A 21,356-nucleotide genomic window follows, 5' to 3' on the forward strand; every position below is an offset into this window, starting at 1 on the left:
CATAAAGTTGTTATCGGGGGAGGAGAAGGCAGTCTTTACTCAGACGGTCGCCAATTTGCACAACTTCAAGCCTAATATTGACTCGATGAGAGTCCTTTAAATGGGGTTCAGGAATGTAATGCAATTTCAGAAGAGGGCAGATTACACCTTAAACGGTGCAGAGAGTTTTCAGATTGAAGGGTTAGGTGGGAACAGTAAAAGAAATATATTTATATATTTTATATATTATATATTAGCTCTTTTAACAGGAATCCCACCAACAGCAGTTCCCCTAAAAATGCAAGAAGCAATTTGATATGACTGATGTTTTCCCTGAACTCTAAAGTTGAGCATTTATAGAATATTGTTGCAATAGTTATCTATTTAGTATAGAACTAGAACTAGAACAGACTAGATATGACTTGACCAGATTAGACTAGAAAGACTAGACTAGATATGACTCGTATAGACTGGACTACTGTCAGTGTACATACATATAGACAGCTGTAATTAATCAATAAAAGAAATTCTACCTTCTCTGAAATCGCTTGGAAAACGATTGTCTAATTTAGAGAAACAACTGTTTAATTTAGAGAAAAGGACAATCATGTTCTAGAACGATTGTCTAATTTAGAGAAACAACTGTTAATTTAGAGAAAACGACAATCATGTTCTAGAACCGTCAAACTCAGGCCCGTGGGCCAAATTTGGCCCGTGCTGTAATTATATTCGGCCCACAAGATCATATCAAATGTGTATTAGTTTATTAATTGGCCTGCCATTATACAGCCTCTATATACTGCCAGGGTTTGTAGTATTAGTGATGTATGCAGGATATTATAGCACATACATTTTTGGTTTGTTCTGTTGTTGGCCTGTCAAAAAAGATTCACAATAAAAAGGAACTCAACAGGCTAGAGATAGAGAGCGACATAAGAAACGAATACCGCCGCGTGTCTTATTTCAAATTTAATTTAAAGTGTTTAGCTTTGGTGGCTCCAGATTGGCTGTTACCCAACTGTCCGTTTAGAAGTTTGGGACTGACAGTTCAAACAACAGTATAGAAGCAGAATTGAATATAAATAAGTAATCAAAGCTGAGCGAGATGAATCCATTATTATTTTATTCTGTGAGCGCTACTGTATGTGATTCAAAGTAAAGATAAAATAGGTTTTGTGTCGCTTCTCCCACCGATCAGCCTACAGAAGCACAACCGTGACTCAGGGCCCGGTTGCCACATTGGCTGCTTTTATCAGCTCGTCTCAAACATGGCAGAGTAATTGTGTCCTAGTCAAGACGTTTTGTTATTGTACTTACAGTTCCTAATCCCTCAGGTAATCCCATCAACTTTACTGCAGCCACAACCTCCCAGCTTGAGCTCTTGTGAGCAGCTGTCATCTCCTTCTATTTAACTGTCAAACTGTCGGGCCAGATAGGACTTTATGGGCACGGCGTGTTGCGGTCAACAACGTTTTATCCGCCTCCTCTGGATGAACAACTGTTTCCTGCAGAGAAAAAAAAACCCAACCCCAGTAAACGAGTGAGGCGTGACAATAACAGCAACATCTAAATGGCTTCATTTGAAGATTATCATTGTCCCCATTAGTGTCGTTGGCGTTCCATGATGGAGACTCTGCCGTTGCCGCCGTCTCCTTCTACCCTCGATGATGAACCATTATCATGGCGTAATTGATTTTTGCCGGACGTGGACCTAATGCACTCCAAACACATGCACCATTACACAATAAGACAGCTCTGTCCACTACCTCCAACTTCTCGTGTTTGGCAAACCTTCTGCCACATTGATGATTTTATGTGTAAGAAATATAATTATTATTTATGATATATTGAATTATATATTGATATATTGAATTTTATATGCTTGTGACATGCACAGAAATACAGGGGAAACCATGCGGTGAGACACTGGTGCTCAATGTTGGTTTCCAAATATACATAACAATATATAACAAAGTGTAAAATATGAAAAAGGATTTTAAATAAATATATAAATTCAGTTTTATTAAGGGGAAAATGTTTTTTTTTTTTTTTTTTTTACTTTATTGATCCCACCCCCATTCTTGTATAACCAGCAGATCTGCTGCAAAAAGCTAAGCGTGCCAAGTGCTACACTATGGAACCACATAACATAACCAATTTTTCTAATGTTTTTTTTTTAATTAAAAATATTTATGAATATTTTGCAAATTCTAATGTACACAAATTTTACTGTAATACGATGTAAAGTCCAGCGTTAAATTTAAAAATACATTTATTTCATAATAATATTATGTTAAATTTAACAAAAAAAAATGAACCAAGCATTTACTCTATAACAATGTAAATAAGCAATAGAAAAATATTGAATAAAAATGCTCAAAAATTTACAAATTAATGTTCAACTAGAAAAGTGTTCACCGTGTTTATTAATTGGCATCTATGCTGAATTTTAGGATATTTATTGATGTCATTAGCTTTAGCTTTAGCTTGCAAAGTAAAAAAACATGCAGATTAGCATTACGTTAACTTGACACCATAACTCTGACTGTTAGCATGTGCGAGTGGCGGAGAAATGGGCCGAGGTGGACGGTACTCTGCTAGCACTGTCTCCAGTGGTTCTGACCAAGATAACAGTTGTTGTAATGATATAAAATATTGTTTTCCTGCCTTTGTAAAAAGATGAAGAAAATCCAAAACAAACCCAGTGTTGTGTCCTTATGATCGAACACTTCATGGATTTTCTCACTAAACTTCGAGCCAACTTTGAAGCACAGCCAAACATTACACCAAAGAGTGATGACAGGGAGTCCTTAAGTGTTCCGTGAAGAACACTGGGTGGGGGGGCAGGAGCCAGAGGCTAAAGGTGCTGTAACAGCATAAGCTCACCAGGTGTTGTCTAAGATTCAGTTTAGACCCTGGTCTTCTCTTTCTGTCACTGCCTCCAGGCTGTCCACCCTCAGACTCAGACTCAGGCTTCAGTTTGTTTCTCCCAGCTGCCTCCACAGATCCACAGAGCACAGAGTCGTCCTATGAACGCCGCTGACTGGGAGGATGTTTAATAGTCTGTAACATGCACTGACTATGAGCCTCTTAAGGAAAACATTTCCCTTACTCTTGTCGCAGTTTTCTATTTACACCTCCTCCTACTGCCTGCTTTTGTTGATAGAGCTGTTGTCTGGCTGTCTTTTCTTTTCGTACTTCAGGCGGAGATTTAATGGAAACGCGGGGAAGGTGTGAGACGCGGCAAAACATCTCCGGATTTTATTTGGGTTCAGTTTTGCACTGGATGTGCTTCTTGCTCGACCCATCTACCTTGGCTGTGACAGTGTTGACTTCTCACACAGATGCCTGCATGCGCCAATATCCAGGACTTTGCCATTACAGTGTTTTCCGGACAATAATTCGCACTTTTTTCCCATCCTTTAGCTAGGTTTGCGACTTATACTGAGGTGCGACTCATATATTAAAATGTATAATTTCACATGTGTTGCTTTCACACTGATAGCCGCAAAAGGGCTTGTGAAGTAGTGTCTGCTAGTCCTGTGCCACTGAAAATGTTATATTTGTTATTTCACTGACAGCCACTAGAAGTCACTAGTGTGACTTATACGCCAGAGCCACCTATATATGTTTTTTTTTTCTTCATTATGCAATTTTTTGGCTGGTGCGACTTAAACTTGGGCAATATATAATATAAATATGTAATATAATATAAATATATATAATATATATTTGTTATTTTCACACTGGCAGCTGCTAGAGGGCACAGGAGGGACTTATAGTCCGGAAAATACGGTAAAAGTGTCATAGGAAGGAATTGCAGAACAGCGATACAACAACATCAATTTGAAATAAAACGATGGAAGGGATGTTTGCTCTACAGCAGTGGTTGCCAAAATGGGGGGCGTGACCCCCCACGGGCCCAGAGAAATGGCAGATGGGTAACCGTATGTTATTAGTTTTTAATTAAAGTTAATGGGCACCATAATTGACCGTAGGTTTGAAAGTGAGTCTTAATGGTTGTTTGTCAGTTCATATAATGAACTGGTGAACTGTCCAGCCTTCGCTTGATAAACTCTAGGATAGGCTCCAGTCCGTTTGTTAGGTTAGTGCGATCAACCTTTTACAGGTAGAATTTAAAGCACAGGGAGAAGAAGACTTAGACGTCGTTTGAAGTTTTGTTAAAAAATAGATTTTTACCTCAGCGCTTGACAGATAAGCTATACCAACTCGAGCGCTGACACAGTCAAATGACAGGACGGTCCTACAGGTCCTGTCTCCCCTGAGCCTCCGCAGTACATTGATGTTAAGGGAACCTGTCAAGATGAAGAAAAAGTTCAGTTGCTTACATAGAACCCTTCCTGACATACTGCACTGTACACAGCTGGCAGCTACGCTTCATATAAAAGGGACAGAAAAAGAAGTGGAGTGTTCACTTGCAGAAGTCAGGCCTGAATCAGCTGTTAAAGGCATGGAGCTGTCTGTTCCTTATGGCCACTTCAGTGGAGACGGTGTCAGCCTGAATGTTCCTCGACAGATCATCGTGTCGTTATTCAAGTGTAGACCGCTATTGACATCACGGGGGTCACTTTTTATTGGTAGCACAATTACACGCGGGTCACACTGAGGTTACAGGTGCAGGTTTATCTACGGTAACAATAGCCACGAGACAAAGACGTGCAACAGCCGGGGCAGGATTCAAACCTGGCATCCTCAGGTAACAAGCCAGATTATCTTACCTACAGACCAAAGGCAAAGCTTTGGTCTAGGATTTTGGACAGAAAGGGGTCGCAAAAACACAAAAGTGGTATATTATTTGATAAATACATTCGTCTAGTTAATTCTTATAGCAGAAAAATTCAGTAAAGTATCCTCAGTAATGTCCTATTTGGCAGAAGCACAGCACATAAATATTACTTTGTCACTATTCCCAAAGATGTGCCACATGGTTCAATATCAGGTCCTTTACTTTTTCACGGTTTGACACTAATTCTTTCTACAACTTTATATTCCTTCCAGTTTTTATTTTCCTTCCAATAAAATGTATTTGGATATAACGGTTGGAAAGAAATACCGCTGATATCTTTTGTAAAACCCAAACGAAAAATTAAATTACGTTTATACATGTCTATCAAGGAAGACGGACAGAGTCGCCGTTGTGGTTCTGATTTAAATTGCTTGCATGAAGACAACATGAGTCGCCGTTGTGGTTCTGATTTAAATGGCTTGCATGAAGACAACATCATCACTGATATAAACAAAACAAATTTCATTGAAATCTCTTTAAATTTTCTCAAAAAACCTTTCCGATATGAAAACTGTCCGAAGCTAGTTTATTGGTTCCTCTTCAATTAAGGCGGTACGGAAGGCTGTGACCAGTCCAAACTCCTCCGGTATGTAGTACTCAGATACTAGCCCAACACAAACCCTGGACTCTCATCAAGAATTTACTGTCCTTACACGCTGTTGTCTCGCAACATTTCATTTGTAATTGTAACATTTATGGCCTAAGGCCGGCGTCAATATTAGCCCATCGTCAGAGAGATATTCAAAGCCCATCGTTAGCCGAGAGAGTTAATTCCGAGGTTATTTATCGACTTGGACGACATGAGCTGAGAGCCAGTAAATTGGTGGCCATTAAGATTGAGAGTGGTTTGTGTCAACACGCACGTTGCGGGGCTTTGACGGCGCTCTGTTTTAATTGATTACACTGTAAAACTGATATGTAAAAGGAGTGTTTAATAAAACAAACACAGTGTGTTCTGCTTTTATAGGTATCCTCACAGTACATCACCCCCCCCCTCCCCCCCCCCTTCTCACCCCTTTTCCAACAATGTTGTAAGGCGTTACTACACTCGCAAATCTTCTCTGGGGTTCTTCATGTTCGACTCCTGCACAGCAAATGTCAAAACCCTCTCAACCTTTCTTCTCCACCTCTATCTCCAAACAGTTCAACTACAGCTCTCCCTCAAATATTTTTTTTTCTTATACTTTTGTCAGATACAGTGAGTAACTAGTACAACCCATCTGAGTACTTGCTGAAAATAACTCAGCTGTTTCTTTAGGGAAGAAGGTAATCGGTATCCATTGGATCAAATACCTCGGCTAATGAGTCGGAGTTTAGGTTACTGTCTGCAGCGTTTCCCCGTCTAAATCAGATGTCTCAGTCCATTCTGGCAGAGAGCTCATCACAGTGGAATGATGATGTAAGCGTACAGGCTTTTAAGCGGCTGGTGAGCAGTCAGGTAGAATGACATATGGCAGGTAGGAACGAGTGGTGTGCTGCAAATCACACTCAGATGAACACAGTCTTTGCCTCCACTTTCAGGTTAAATAATAAATAATGTATTAAAAAAGGAAAATAAAATCATCTGGCTTCTCCCCTGAGTATAAACAAATGTCTTTTAAACCATACTTGTAAGTGCACTCGGAAAAAAACAAACCAAAATGGCCGACTTATACTTGTACTTGTCATAGATCTAAAACTGAACTCCAAAAAAGCCCGCCATACTCATCGGCCACGACCTGAAACTACCGATGTTCAGGTTTGGTTTAAATTTGACACAGCCACAGCCCGGGCTGTTGGTCTGGGAGATTGTGTTCCTGTATTAAAGAACTGGAACTTAGGATGCAACTTAACAGTGTGTTACAGGCATGACTATCAGTTTTGGTTCATGTTTTCCAAAAATGAAACATAAACATGTTGAGCGTCCTATGCCAGATCTGATAGGACACTGACAGCTTGGCATCCTGGTAGCTTTCCTGTCTGTAGGTAGACGGCTAACCTGAAATTTTGAGCTGTTTGATTGGTCACTGGGACTAAAAAAATAGTTATATTGGTACAGACCAATCAGTAAAAAATTCTCATATATATATATATTTATTTATATAATATGTAAATAGGGTTTGTACTTGAGCCGCTAATTAAATCGAGTCACACTGTGTAAACAAACATAGCTGATTAGCCCATTAAGTAATGAGCACACCTTACACCAACAGAGTGAAAGTGCATGTGTTTAAAAAAAAAAAAAAAAAAGGAAAAACTTTCTGTTTGTTACATATTTGCACTCGTGTTTATTCTCTAGAATGACGTGTAGGTGTTTTAAGATTTCAAAGAAGTCCTAATAAAAGTGGCGTGGAAAAATAAAACGGTGGTGCTCAGCTGGTGTCACATGTGTTTAAAGAGGATTTTTTTTTTTTTTTATACAGTTTTTCTAGCTGCAAGGATTTGGAACAGTAGAAGTTATTGAATGTCTGAATGTGCCAAGAAGAAACCCTGAGGATACAAAGGCCTCCAGTTCCCTCCAGCGCTTCCTTGAGCGTGACTTCAGGGCAGAGAGCAGACTGTGGAAGGCAGTGACACTAGAAGAACCTCCCGGAAAGTTTGAGTAGGTCACAAAGACAGAGAGCCCAGTGGCTGCGAAGACACTATAGAATCCAGAAAATGAGACAAAGAAAACAAAAAAAAAAAAAAAAAACTGACCAGAAAGAGTTGCCACGGTGCGGCAAAAGAGTTGAAGGACATGAATAATAGAAGGGAACGCAGCTGACATTTGGGTGATTATGTTTATGCCGCAGTAATTCTCCATTTATATATATAGATTTCACGGCGTGGGATTTTTCTGATTAAGGTAATTGAAACACTCACACTGCCTCTCTAAAAGCAAGTCACCGAGGAAATGAGCGTGCAAAGGCAAAAGGATGAGGACAGAGAACTGAAAAGAGAGGGGGGGAGAAAAAAAAAAGTTTTTTATCTTCACACATCTCTGGGGCTTTTTGTGGAGGTTGTCGGTTGCAGGAGGCTCCAAAAAAGGAGAGGGTTTGCTAATGTAGCGTTCAGTCAGAGCATAACGTTTATATGATGTTTTTTACTGAGATAAACAGGAAGGAATGTTAGGCTTCAAGGCCATTGGTGTAAATTTGGAAAGGTAGATTTTGGAAAGGTAGTTTTTAGTTTTTTGCCTATACAGGAGGTCCTCAGTTTACGACGTCCTCGACTTACAGCGTTTCACGGTTACGTCGCCGTCTCCCATAAATTTATTAAGAAAGTCTTGTTCCATCATTCTGACATACGGCGTTAAAGCAACAACAGGAACTAGTTGGCGTGCAGAGTCACGTGATGCTATACGCAGAAGACGGCTTTGTTTACGTTGCCGACTGTACGTTGTTTTCTGGGAAATGTTTGCCCTTCATGATGGCTCCCAAGCGTACGTCAGACTCTTCTGATGTACTGATGTACTTTCACGGTCGTATTCTCAGGTCACACTACCATGGTGACAGAAGAAACAACCCACATTATTGTGATCTATCATTGTCAGCTCCGACACTGTGGCGGTTCTACATTTTTGTTTGTATTAAGGCCAAAAAATACTACCCGTGTTTCGCATATCTCTGTGAAAAGAGACAACACCAAGACCTGTATGAATTCAGTGTTATCGTCTCCACATGGTTTTGTTTTTGAAAATGCTTCATGGACCTTTTTGGTGTTTAAGATTCTGACTGCTTTCTACTGGAGTGACAAGCAGCAGACTTCCCGTTATTTGCATTGGCATGCAGCTGTCGTCAAACCCCCGACCTCAGGTTAAAAGGTCAACACAATGCTGCGACTCCCATTTTCAGTAAATGCTAATGCCATCAAAAAATACAAACTGAAGTTTTTTTAAAAATGTGTCACATTCTGTAGCTAGCCATATTTCATCAAATCTAAATCGTGATGTGACTTGAGGTTTGAAGCTTTTTATTACTAAAATGTTGGTTCTATCATCCAGCAAAGTTTGAATTTAACTTTTTGAATTGAATTTTGCTATATATTTTTTATTTAAATGATTATCTATATAAGCTTCAGTCAGATTCTGTTCATTTGTAAGTCATTTTGCTGTCTATATTAGGTCTTTTACAAGCTATCTAGTTATTCTGAGCCTAATTTGACTTTAAACAGGTTTTGCTATCATTAGCATTTCCCTTTTAAAAAGGGCTAATCGTAGTTTTAATAGAATTTTTATTTTTTTATTTTTTGTTAATAAACATATGTTAATATTTTTGTATATCTATGCATTAATCATCTTGGATTGTTTATTCTAACTTAAGCTGTAATTTTGCTAACTGGCTAGCTTTGGCTAAATATTATAACCAACTAAATGAAAACTGCTGTTATTGATGAAACACGTGAAGTTGAAACACAGCATTGTTGTGTTCCACATAACATCGTCAGTCCTATCACAGGGGGAGCAGACGACCCTGAGGTGTTATTTAATTTGCCCTTGTTCAAAACATAAAAACAACGTTGTTACCCTAAGGGCAGCATGAGTGAGAATAGGAAAAGCAAACATCTCAAAAAAATGAAAAACATTTTTTTTTGTTTTTCATTTTCCTCCAAACCATTTTCCAATTTGAAGTAACCGAGTCTATATTCACCGTTTCAGTGATGTACAGCAGTTTCGAAGTTCGAGGCTTCAACACAACTTTGCTAATTGGATTTTAATGTTCCCCTGATAACACAATGGGCAGCAGCAGCAGGCACCTTCCATGTTTGGATCCAGTGCAGAAAACAAACAAACAAACAAACAAATGAGCTAGTTACTGCCGGGTTTACACCAGGACACACAATCTCACCACTTCACTGTTGTGTTATTATTACATTACATTATATTTATTACTGTATTTTCAGAGGGTTGTGCTTGGAATCGTTTAAGTGGCAACCGCACTAATATTCTCTCTTTACATTAGGCCTTTAGAAAAGTTACAACAGAATTGACAGTATATACAGTATAATGTATATGCTGGCCAAGTAAACATGTTATTATTATTATCCATTAATATTTGTCTTATATATCGCTAGTCAATATAGCGCTCATCAATGACATAACACATGTGGTATACTGCTACATGTTGCTACAGTAGCATGTGGTATACTGCTACATGTTGCTACAGCAGCAGTCCCATGAAGGGCCCACGTATGGGATAAGGGTGTACTATGCAGAAAAGCAATACTGCGGCTAAATCACCAAAGTAACACATACTGCGAGTTAGGAAAAAGTGAAGTAGAAAAAAAGAACTGAGAGTTAAACCCACAAAGAGAGGTGTCTGTTTACAAATGTTACCAGATGCATGAGCACCGCAGATGACAAAGCTTACATCATGTACGAGGCCCCGCGACAGGAATTGGATTTGAAGGACAAAACACTTTCCTTCACCAGAGAACCCAGGGGAGATCTGGAAAAAAGGAAAAGGGGGGGGAGCAAAAAGGCAGGGATGCAGCTAGTACAGAGGGACGTCGGCGGGCAAACAAAAGGGGAAAAACAAAACAACACCGTACGGTGCAACAGGGTTGCAGAGTAGAGACACTGAAGAAATTGAAAGCGAGTGTGGCTGGAATTAATGAAAAAAGAAATCTGTCGGGTAAAAACACCGAGTAACAGAAACACAAAAACACTGGACGGAGGTGTCGACTGTGAAAAGGAAGATACAGTGATACTGTATCTTCCTGTCAGGGTAAAGATGAACTTTTGAACCCGTGTCTATAAGCTAACATTTTTCCTTATAATAAGGGAATTATAATTAATACGATGATGTACTTAAACCTGCTACTTTGTTAGCAGGTCCCAGAGGAATTACATATGCGGCGCCTCCTAGGGGCAGCCTGTTGCAGCAGATCTCTTGACAACATAAGGATTTTTCCTACTGTGGGATCAGGAAAGTTCAAATAATTGTTAATTTGTGGCACATATATCCACTGAAAGTAAATACGTTTCGCTGTAAAATAATTGCTTTTCAATACTGGTTAAGTCATAGCAAACTATGGCTTAAATGTATGTAAGTAGAAAAAGTAACATTCACATTCCCCATGTCAGTGTAATTTCATGAATAAGGCTAAAGAAAAACATGCTTTATCGCACTTGCAGCTTCTGTTGCTACAGTTCCACAGGGATCTGAACCCGACTCCCTTTCAATTGGCCTTGGCCATCTGAACTGGTTCCCCCATTTGATACCCGCTCTTTTTGTATGGTATTTGCTCTATGGTATGTTGCTCTATGGTTGCTCTATGGTATGTTCTCTACATTGTATTAGTTGGGTCATGTCATGGGGATTAGGTTAATCGGAGACTCAAACACTTGGCTCGGGGGCTACTTTTGGCCCGTGAACCTAGCCGTTGCCTAGATGTCAAAAATATTTTTTCTCAATTAATAAAGTCAGTCTCAGTTAAAATTCAATACTAAATAATGAGAATAATAAAAAACAAAAAAACAATGCCCTTGGATACTTGAATTTTTGAATTTTCCACCCAGGCTGTAAATATTTCATATATTTCAGTAAAGATGTTGGAGGTGATGTCAACCTTGTCTCAGTGGCACAATAAAGTCAAGGGCTGGACTTCGGTCCTGTCCTTGTTAAAAACGCCGCACAGTAAAGTTAGTCCATCTAAACAGACAGCCAAAGATCAAAAATGACAAATGATGAGGAGCTGTGATGGAGGTGATAAAAGGAGAAGCCAGAACATGATGCATCTGAAGGAGGAGGAGGACGCTGACAGGCAGGAAAAACGACAGCATAATGTTTCACACTGGGACAAACTGTTTCAGTTCCAGATTCCTGCAGAGGTTTCCTCGTTCTGCCAGGCAACGACTGGATTTGGGCAAATCCCAGTACATTACATCAGCCCAGAGCCTGAGGACGCTGCATGACGTGCGCCACTTTTTTTTATTTTTTTTTTATCAGTATGATGAGAAGCTTTGTGATTATCAAAACAGAAAAAGGGAAATTGTTAGCAGAATAAATACATTTCCTACCAAAGACAAAGTTTTGTTGCTGGAAGCAAATTGCGTTTGTAAATCAAAACAACAGCATTTGCCCTGTGGCAAATAGACATTTCATCAGCCTCCTGCCACGAGCCTGGGAATATTAAGATTTCACAATTAACTTTTGGCAAGATTTAAGAGTTTGATTTGTCACATGATTGTTATCTATCTATCTATCTATCTATCTATCTATCTATCTATCTATCTATCTATCTATCTATCTATCTATCCATCTATCTATCTATCATCTATTAATCTAGCTAGCTATTTATCTATGTGACCAAAATGATCAAAACGTCTACTTTATTAATCTCAGCAGAAGTAAGGAAAATTCATTATGTATCACTTAATTTTTCCCAATGCTTAAAAAAAAAAGTCAAGCTGACCAGCTGTGCCCCATGTGCGACAATACTGCGACCTCCAAGGGGGGCCCCGCCCCTCACTTTGGGAAACACTGATTCTTAATAACTCAACGTGACCGTGGCACTGATCAGAGTACTCCTGGTGCGTGTAAGTGTATGCAGATAGAACATATAATGTATAGCAGCTGTGGTTAACGATGTTTCAAAAATGAACTACCGAATGAACCCCCTTGTGGCAGCTGAGTGTAGGTCTACGTTTGTGCCACGTTGTAACATGGTGCATGGGCTTGATGTGCATATAAAACGAGGTTCTGGTATTAAAATGAGTTTTGCTTGATCAACGAAGAGAATATTTTTTGTACAAGGAGTTGGCTGGAGTTCAGGATTTAATAACTTCAACCCTTGGATGACTCAAAGACTGTAAGTCGGTACTATTTTTGTTTTATGTACTGGACACTTTGCACTTTCTAAAAGTGGCAACACTGTCATCAGTAAATGAGGAAAACGATTTTTTTTTTTCTCCCGCCGGGTCTCTACAAACAAATGAAGAAACATCGAGCAGAAGGTCTTCGAAAAACTGCTTCGAATTTGAACCTATGTCAACTGCAATACATTCTCTCTGTTATATTATTAATAGATGTCGTTAGAACTAGCTGAAGAAATGTTTGCTGCTCGGGAGGATTTTGTTGTTTTAAGCTGAAAAAGTTGTGCGATAATCCAAGAGTCGGCTTCAGTGTCGACGCCAACGCTTCATCGGACCGCGAAGTGCATTACCAGCTCCGCTTAGAGTCTTTAATGAATCAAGTCTGGCAAGGCCCATCAAATGAGAACACTGAATAATGCTTTCAGTGCAGACACTATTCATTCATTAAGTGCTGATTGAGAAAACAGGGGAAAATCACTGCGGTGCACCGATTGATCCCATTTGTGATGTCATCCTTGAATCCATTAATGGTTAATATGGTGAGACTGACTGTGTCTGTGACATTAATAGTGGTCGGAAAAAAAAAATCTGAAAGTTGCATGACATTTTGGTCGCACTAATTTCTCAGAGTGGTAATGCTCTTCAAGCTGTATTTATCAGAAATTATTATTATGAAATAAAACAATGGGAATGACAGTGAGTTCTTACCTGACATATAGTAGGTCCTGGGGTAAAATCCCCCAATGCTAGTGGTGGGGGTTGTGCTTTTGGTGCCCCTAGTGAAGAAAAAGAAATGAAATAAATGTTTAAAACCACGGTCCCTAACCTTTTTTGCACCAAGAAATCTGTCGGTCTGTGGACCAATAATACCGCAGAGGAAGTTCTTTTTCATTTTCGACCAACTTTTCTCAGGTTGGAATTTGTACCTTACAAGTTTGAGCATGGACCTAAACCCGGACTTGACGCAGCGCTCTTGGTGAAAACAATCCTAGTACACGGCTGCGTCTCCTGTTACTTTCTACTCTTTGTATTATAGATGACGTCTGTGCATTTTCCCCTTTTCAATTATTCACTTAAAGGATTACATATTAAAGGAAGCGGTCGACTTGTCGACATCTGTGTAAACATTTTGAGGATTTTGTCACATATGTGTAAGTCCTAAAAATAGAAAGGCAGAGCTTGACTCTTTGAGCTGGAACCTTTGCTGAATCATGGCAATTTATCCCCAAGGTGCTGACGTTGGAGTCTCTACGGCTGCCGAATAAAGGCGGAGTGCTGGCCCGTGATTTATGGAGTGGGTCTGGTGCGGCGCAGAGCGAGGAGGATAAAGTGCTCTCACCTGGTAAGTAAAGCTGGCCGTGGTCAGGAGAGATTTCACTGCTCACGTTACGGCGAACGAACTCAATGAGGTCTGAACGATTCCATATTTATGAGAGGAATAATGAATGGACGCAGAGATTGCGTCCGCAAGACCACGGTGACTCATGTGTGAGCCAAGAGCACAGGAAGTCGGGAGGTGTGACCATATAATGAACTCTGAGGGGAAAGAGCACGAGGCTGGTTCTCGTCTGCGCGCTCACCTGACCGGCTGGGACCTGAGTCAACTGCTTGAGTGCGGAGGCGCTGTCTGCCTCCTGTTCTCTGGTTATGTAGCTCTGCCCGTTTGTGTTAACGCACAGTGATGTGTGTGGGTCTTTGAGCAAACTCACAAAGAAATCATTTTAATATCCTCACATATATTTCATAGCTCTTAAACGCCCGCGGTCAATATTTAATATTACTCCTATTTCCGCTGGTTCAAATACTCATTGGCGTATTAAGAATAAATGTGGTTTTCCATGCCTGCTGTCTCATACACTCGCCTTCTGTTCACATGACTCCGAACAAAGTTTTTTAATTAAAGTGTGTCGTTTTTTTTTGCATTACTTTCACGCTGACAGATTCATCCGTTACGAAGGTGCAGTGGTACTGCAAAGAGTATTTGCAGTTTCATTAGTTTTAATTCGTTTTTTTTTTTTTTTGTTTTACATCGGCAGCTGAAATTCAGGACTAAACATTTACAGAGCCTCAGTCATACGTCAATGAAGGGTCCAACAAGGGTCACATAGAGCCTGATTAGATGACAAGTGGGCCGGACCAGTACAATCATAACATAATTACCTATAAATAACAGTAAGTCTATTTTTTTCCCCTTTACTTTCCTGTAAATATGTACAAGTATATAAGACAATATGCATATGTGATGAAATATAATTTGAAAAAACATCCCTGAAAATGAAGAGTTTGTGCAGTTTTTTCACTTTCAAAGTTCAGCTGGCCGGATTGAACAACCCCTAGCAGGCCAGTTTTGGCCCACGGGCCGTATGTTTGGCACCCTGTATTATATCTGTTTCTGAAGTACTCATAAACATTTGAACTTGCTGCTCCATAAGACAACATTTTTTTGGGAGCTAATTATAATAATTATTTAATGTCTCGTCTTTTAAGCCTTTTTTAATCTATTTGAACATGTAGCGCCTCTTGTGGGGTGGCGAGTCATTGCAGGAGGGCAATGCAGGTGGAATGATTTTTTTTTTGTACCAATTCAATAATCTGTAATTTATCTACAGAAGAGGGCGCTGCAGAAAAGGTTAAGAACCAGTGCTCTAATTAGCATAATACTGAAATGCAATTGACACCGTTTATACACTGTTTGACATTCCTCACAGTGTGACCTTAGCCTGAAGATATTCACAAGCTAGAGAGTAAAGACTGTACTAAAATTAAAATACTGACACAGGGATCAAAGGTCAATTGACTCTAATGAAGAACAAAGTATTTTCTGGATCATTTCAGGTCTAAAAAGCAGAAGATTTTCCATTTCGTTCCGGTATTTTCCACCACGTGTGTTTTCACTTTGAATTTTCTAAATGACTGATAAAAGTTAAACTTACGGCTGTAGCAGCACGCCGTCTGTTTGACGACGTCTGCAAACAACTGCAGGGCCTTGAGGGTTCTCATCAGGGATGCTGCCGTTCCAGGGCTTTTTACATCTAACAGCCCTTTAAGTCTAGTCTGATCTCATCAATTAAGCTCCGAGCTCCTCCTCACAGAGGGATTATACCTTCTGTCTTTTATACCGCCAACATATGCCTCAGCCAACTGACATCAGGCCCCCATTTAAATTTCACCTGCCACCGGCTACGAGTTCAGACTGAGATGTTTTATGATTTAAAAGAATAATTAAGGGCCAGTGGCGAGCGCCGAGTCATTTCGACAGCTCGAAGTTTTCATTCCAATTTGGTTCAAGTTATTTCCTTTGGTTCGAGGTGACATGATTTAGGCTTCGATCCTGCAGTGATCCGTGGGCTGTGTCCAAGAGTGGGCTGATTTACAATACAATGCTTCAACTCTCATCTAATGACATCATTCGCAACTGAGATGAAGACTAAGACAAAGAGGGCAGTCCAGGGGACATGTCCACACGTCTTCCAGTCTTGACTAAAAACAAAGTTATGATATGGAGAGATTTTAAACCAAGTCATTTTAAACCACAAAAATCTGACAATTAGAGATGGGTGGATGGAAGGATAGATAGATAGATAGATAGATAGATAGATAGATAGATAGATAGATAGATAGATAGATAGATAGATAGATAGATAGATAGATGGTAGGATGGTGGGATGGATGGATAGATAGTCAGGAATCTCAAGCTCCCAGGCTGCGGGCCACCTTTGTCCTGCCTCTACTACCCACATGTGGTCTGCAAATGGAAGTCAGTATTATGTAACCTGACCTCTTGTTGTTATTTACTGGCCCGTATGCTGGCCTTTATTTGACTTTCAATGAGATGGCAGGGGCAATTTGAGTTTGAAACCCCTGCTGTAAACCCGGCTTCAGTCAAAGTGCACTTCCATGAAAAGCCCAGGAGTGAAGATCCGATGCATTCAAAACATACGTTTTACCAAAATGCCCTTAGACTTAGACCGTAGATGTATTTCTTTTCAGTTTACTAAAATTCAAAAAGCAAACATAACTATGAGTGAAATATATTGCCGTCAAATTTAAGTAATTTTTACATCTGTCACTTGTGCATTAAGGAGAATACAGTTTGTGCTGCGGTCCCACTGCACTCACTGTGCGCAATCTAGCGTGAATCCTTTATTTCACTGAATAGAGCCAGGGTTCATTAATCTGATTTTATTGAGTTCCATGTTCCTGCTGTTCGTCATAGTTGGAACACAATGCCCTCCTCACTCGGTCCTGCCCTGAAGAAAGTCTGCTAAAAGCTCTTTAAAAGCCACGGCATAAAAACTGCAGGACGGCCGCCGCTGAAGTCGCCGCGCTTACAATTCTACCCTACTTACCACACATAATAACAAACCAGACTGTCACTCAAAAAAGGGTCTGGGTTTTACCGGGAACCGAGGTCATTGTGGTTACTTCAAAGTGTGTTTGGCAGGGCTCAGCCTCCGAGGATGAAACAGACACGTGAGTCCATCAGCGCCTTTGTTTGGCGGCGTACAGTGGGTGCAGGGACACAATCGAGGCTCTGGTCTGAACTGGTCTGGTCTGACTCAACAAAAGGCTTCGAATGAAAATCGGCAACCAAGTGTCAACACTGAACTTTTATTCAATACTGTAAAGGTTAAGTGCACAACTTTTGCATGCAACACAGCCGGAAGCCTCCTGGAGTGCAACGTTCTTAAAAAGGTTAGGTGCAGAGACTGCATCGAAAGTGGATCTCGTCCTTCGGCATGTCACATAAATACTAATTAATTTAAATTGATTTATGCATACTCTTGGATGGTATATATAATCCTAGAAATACCTTTATAATAAGAGACAAAATACATATTTGTCATGCCTTTCAATAATTGCTATTTCTGCCATCCTCCTCATGCTATAGCTATGTCACTGTTTCTGTTAAATAATCACAACGTTTGGGACGTGTGATGATGTCATGCTGTAGTAGGAGGGTGATGCTGATTTTTTTTTTTTTTGTCTTGTGACCCCATTTTGACATCACAAATTTCCGGTGACCCCAGAGACGTGTCACGTGATCGCAGCCTCCAATCGAAAAAAACATACCAGCTCAGATATTTATATATGCTGCATGTTATATGAACTCAATTTATATTCATGAAAATTCAAGAATACTTATATGTGTTTTAAACATATTTTACAAAATTTTATTAGGAATTTCTTTATGAATTGAATTCCTTGGGTCCCGAAACCCAAGGTTGCCAGATATTGATCTCTGAATATTGAAATGTCCTCGCCAGAACTGACTACGTAACACCCAAAGAAAATAAACAATGTTTTATCTGCCTTCAAATTCTAGGAGAGACATAATAGTTAGTCTTAAAAGGCAAGCAGCAGGCTGTGAAAAAAAAAAAGACACTGTAAATGTCATGATTATCCCCGAGAGGGTGGGCCTTGGACATGTCCGGCTCGGTACAAATCCCTATTTTTATCAGCAGCGGAGTCAGCAATCACACAGTTTTGTATTACTTCGTTCCCACTCTCTTTTCTTTTATGAAACAGCTATCTAGGTTTTCTGGAAAACACAATACAATGCTTTCATACTGAATGAGAGAAGAACTGGAGCACTATTGTCTCGCTCTTATGAAGTGGAATTTCAAACTCCATTCTGTGGACCGATGTGTTTCTTACTGTGGATGAGGGTACAGTAAGTATTACTGACCGGCTATTTTTAGAAATGCAATTTCAAAGTTTACAGTGTGCATACGCATGCACAACGCTATGTGTTTAGATGGTAGCAGCATGCACAACGCTATGTGTTTAGATGGCAGCATTCTTGTGTGTGTGTGTGTGAGAGAGAGAGGGAGAGAGAGAGAGAGAGGGAGAAAGGCAGGGTGTGGGGGCAGAAAATGCTCCTCTCAATCTCCACAGAGGAAGCCAGTTGTGATCTACTCTATCTCCACACCTTCAGGCTCAACAGGGAATCATTCCAATGAAAAAAAAAAAAAAAAAAAGCAAATGCAGCGGCTCCAGATGCAGGGAATCTGGAACCCCCCCCCGGTTCAGTTATCTCTCAGCCATTTGAAAAAACCCAGCTCTGATTTGACAAAGCATGAATTTGATTTGTTGCTCGTACTTGTTATTCCATTCTCACGTCCAACCACGTCTTCCTCTCCACACTGATGATTCCTTTCTCAGTGGTACAAGAACTCTCTTATTCCCTCAGTCTTTTACAGTGTATCCATACTGTGCATCTCCTCCAGGCTATTAATATTTTCTTAATATACAGTGAGCAGAGGCGCTGCCAAGATTTCTGAGCGCCTTGGAAGGAAATGATAATGGGCTCCTAGCTATAAATCCATCAAGGATTCGAGTAAAATATAGCAAATGGCCGACATTTAAAATATCAAATATGACAAATCATAGGGTAAGCATGAATCGTAATAAATCACGAATAATCAAGATTAATCGAGAGGAGTCAACAGACCAGACGATATGGTATAAGTAGGTGTTTCGCATCTGTTCTCGTTTGTGTTCAGTCAAAAACGATGGGATCGAGAACATATGCAAAGCTATAACTCGCGCCGCAGCTTCACGGAGTTGGCGGATTTGAGACTCATTTATTACGGCGTGTCTTGCTCTCGTCTCGGAGAACGAGTCAAGAGTTGCTGTCAACACATCTCTGTACACGGCGGTTGTCCTTGACGACGTGTCAGTCTATGTTTGACAGTTGTGTCAGTCAGTTTGTCAGCAGCGGACTTACTTACTGCCCTGCTGCTCAGCGAGGCTGGTCCGACACAAGGCAGCTTTCACAAACGCCAGCCCGACGTCGGGAGGATATTTTAAGGTTGAGCTGCTTTTTATTGTGTGCAAATAACAACACGTGTATCATACATATACAGTCCTGCCTCCATCTCATCCTGTCTGTTTTCCGCCGCTACAGTATCTTCACACCGCCCACCTCCTTTGTGTGTCCTTTATTGTATCCGTGAACCTCTTCAGACTTCCTGTGTTCCCACCAACAGTCAGCCTTTGACTTTCGCAGAAAACACAATTTACACACGGAGCTAGTGCGAATCGTCTTCAAACCCTCAACCTGACATTCCTAATCCTGTCACTTCTGACAACCTTCACTGAAAATCTCAGTCGGTCTCACCACCTTTTTGTAAATCTCCTCAGAAGTGTAAAAGTCAACTGCTGTTGCCTGGGTTTCTTGAAAAAAAGAAATCCCATCTATCATTCAGAGCGCTCTTGAAGTTCTGGCAGCGGCCCAGAGATATCGCGTTAGTCTCACAGTCACGCCCTTGCCCTGACAAAAGAGACATATCGAAAACAATGCAAGTCACCGGGTTCTTGACCGTCTCGAAGCATCTGGGGCGAAAAAGTCCAATAACTAACTTCATCCAACAACTTCTCCCACTGACACTGCTTCGTCTTACCTGTTCTTACATCAGAAGAACTTCTGTCCATTGTTTTGACTGTGCTGAACAGTTGTTGTTGTCTGTGTCTGGGCCTTTCACTTTCTTCACAGCTAGGTGTGTTGGAGTGGCAGCTCCTGATCGAGTAAATACAACGGCACCATCGGCTTCATATTCAGTGTGAAAAACTCTCTGCCAGTTCTTGAAAGTTTTACATTAAAGTTACATTGTTTCCTTCTAGCAAGCAACACTTTTAGCTCGCACTGCATTAGTTTGTGTGTTACTCTAAAACCACTTAAATATATATTTAAATGTACTTATATATTTATGGGCTTGACATGAGACAAGTTTATAGCGAAGTGTATAATTATATATTTTATCCACTTCTTTACTCTTTTTTTTTGCAGAGAAATGTTACGTTTATACTGCTATTTTTTTCCATTTAGCTAAAAACATTTTTTTTATAGAAGCAAAGACTATTGTGCCATAATCATTCCGAATTTTTCTGATATTTCACGCTGGCATTTTCCTCAATTCTGCCTAGCAACATGTTCGAAAATTTGTTACATCCAAAAGAGATTGAATTTGCGAAGCAGTTGCGCAAAAAGAAAACAGAAATAAATATTTTGGTTAACATCCAGTTTACTGGTCATATCTAAAAAAATGTGCATGGACCTAATATCTATTCACATCGGCATCAATCTGGATCAGAAATGTAATAGAGCGTGATAATATGAAACACGGCGTTGGCAGAAGACAGAGCGAATTGTCAGATTTAAATTCTAAAGAGCTACACCCAACTGCCGACCACAGCAAGCTGCACCCATGAGTGCCTCTCTGCACGTCAGCATTTGAGCAGAACCCATCAGGTCCATGTCGGTGCTCAACCTTTTCAAAGCTCTGGGTCAGAATAGCGGAGTGCCAAAGGAAATATAAATCCAGTTTCTCAAAGCAACATGGGGCCTGTTTCTTTTCAGCACTGTCTGCTCTTCTTCAGCATTTCTTCCTCCAGGCTACACCCCTCCCATCTGCCCTCCATCCTCACGTACATTACATCTCAGGAAGAGCCTAATGGGAACATTTTTGACAGTATGACAATTTGGTAAAAAAAACAAAACAAAAAAAAACAACGAGGGATCTTTACTGTTTTACTACTTGTTTGGTCTTGTAGGTAAATGGCCAGAAATCAAAAGAAAAAACAGTAATAGTAGTAATAGTTATTCACGATTTTGAGCTGGTAAAAACGTCCAGGATGTTCGGCACGTCAAAAAAGGGAAAAGCAATTTAGACCCATAAGTCAACAGCTGCTCAGATGTCAACCAAAGAGTGTCCACAGTATTGCCAAATATCAGTCTGGCATTTTGGTAATATTCATATTACATGTTATCCAAAGCATTTGACTTTAGCCAAA

The 21,356-nt window shown here is 40.2% G+C and overlaps 1 long non-coding RNA gene across 5 annotated transcripts in view; it reads right to left on the reverse strand.

Moving 5' to 3' along the window:
* Positions 1-657: 657 nt before the first annotated feature.
* Positions 658-21,356, reverse strand: part of LOC103392622 (uncharacterized) — a 31,867-nt gene continuing 11,168 nt past the window's right edge. For 2 of the 5 annotated variants that reach the window (XR_522931.3, XR_001761411.2), the window contains exon 5: positions 9,890-13,336. This is a non-coding gene — a long non-coding RNA (uncharacterized LOC103392622). Of the gene's footprint in view, positions 1,485-4,179; positions 4,296-5,176; positions 9,500-9,889; positions 13,337-21,356 lie in introns of those variants that run through there. The other 3 variants (XR_003052532.1, XR_003052533.1, XR_003052531.1) reach the window with 3 other exon arrangements.

The sequence above is a fragment of the Cynoglossus semilaevis genome, chromosome 17, assembly GCF_000523025.1.
Source record: "Cynoglossus semilaevis isolate Cse_v1.0 chromosome 17, Cse_v1.0, whole genome shotgun sequence".
NCBI classification, from domain to species: Eukaryota; Metazoa; Chordata; class Actinopteri; order Pleuronectiformes; family Cynoglossidae; genus Cynoglossus; species Cynoglossus semilaevis.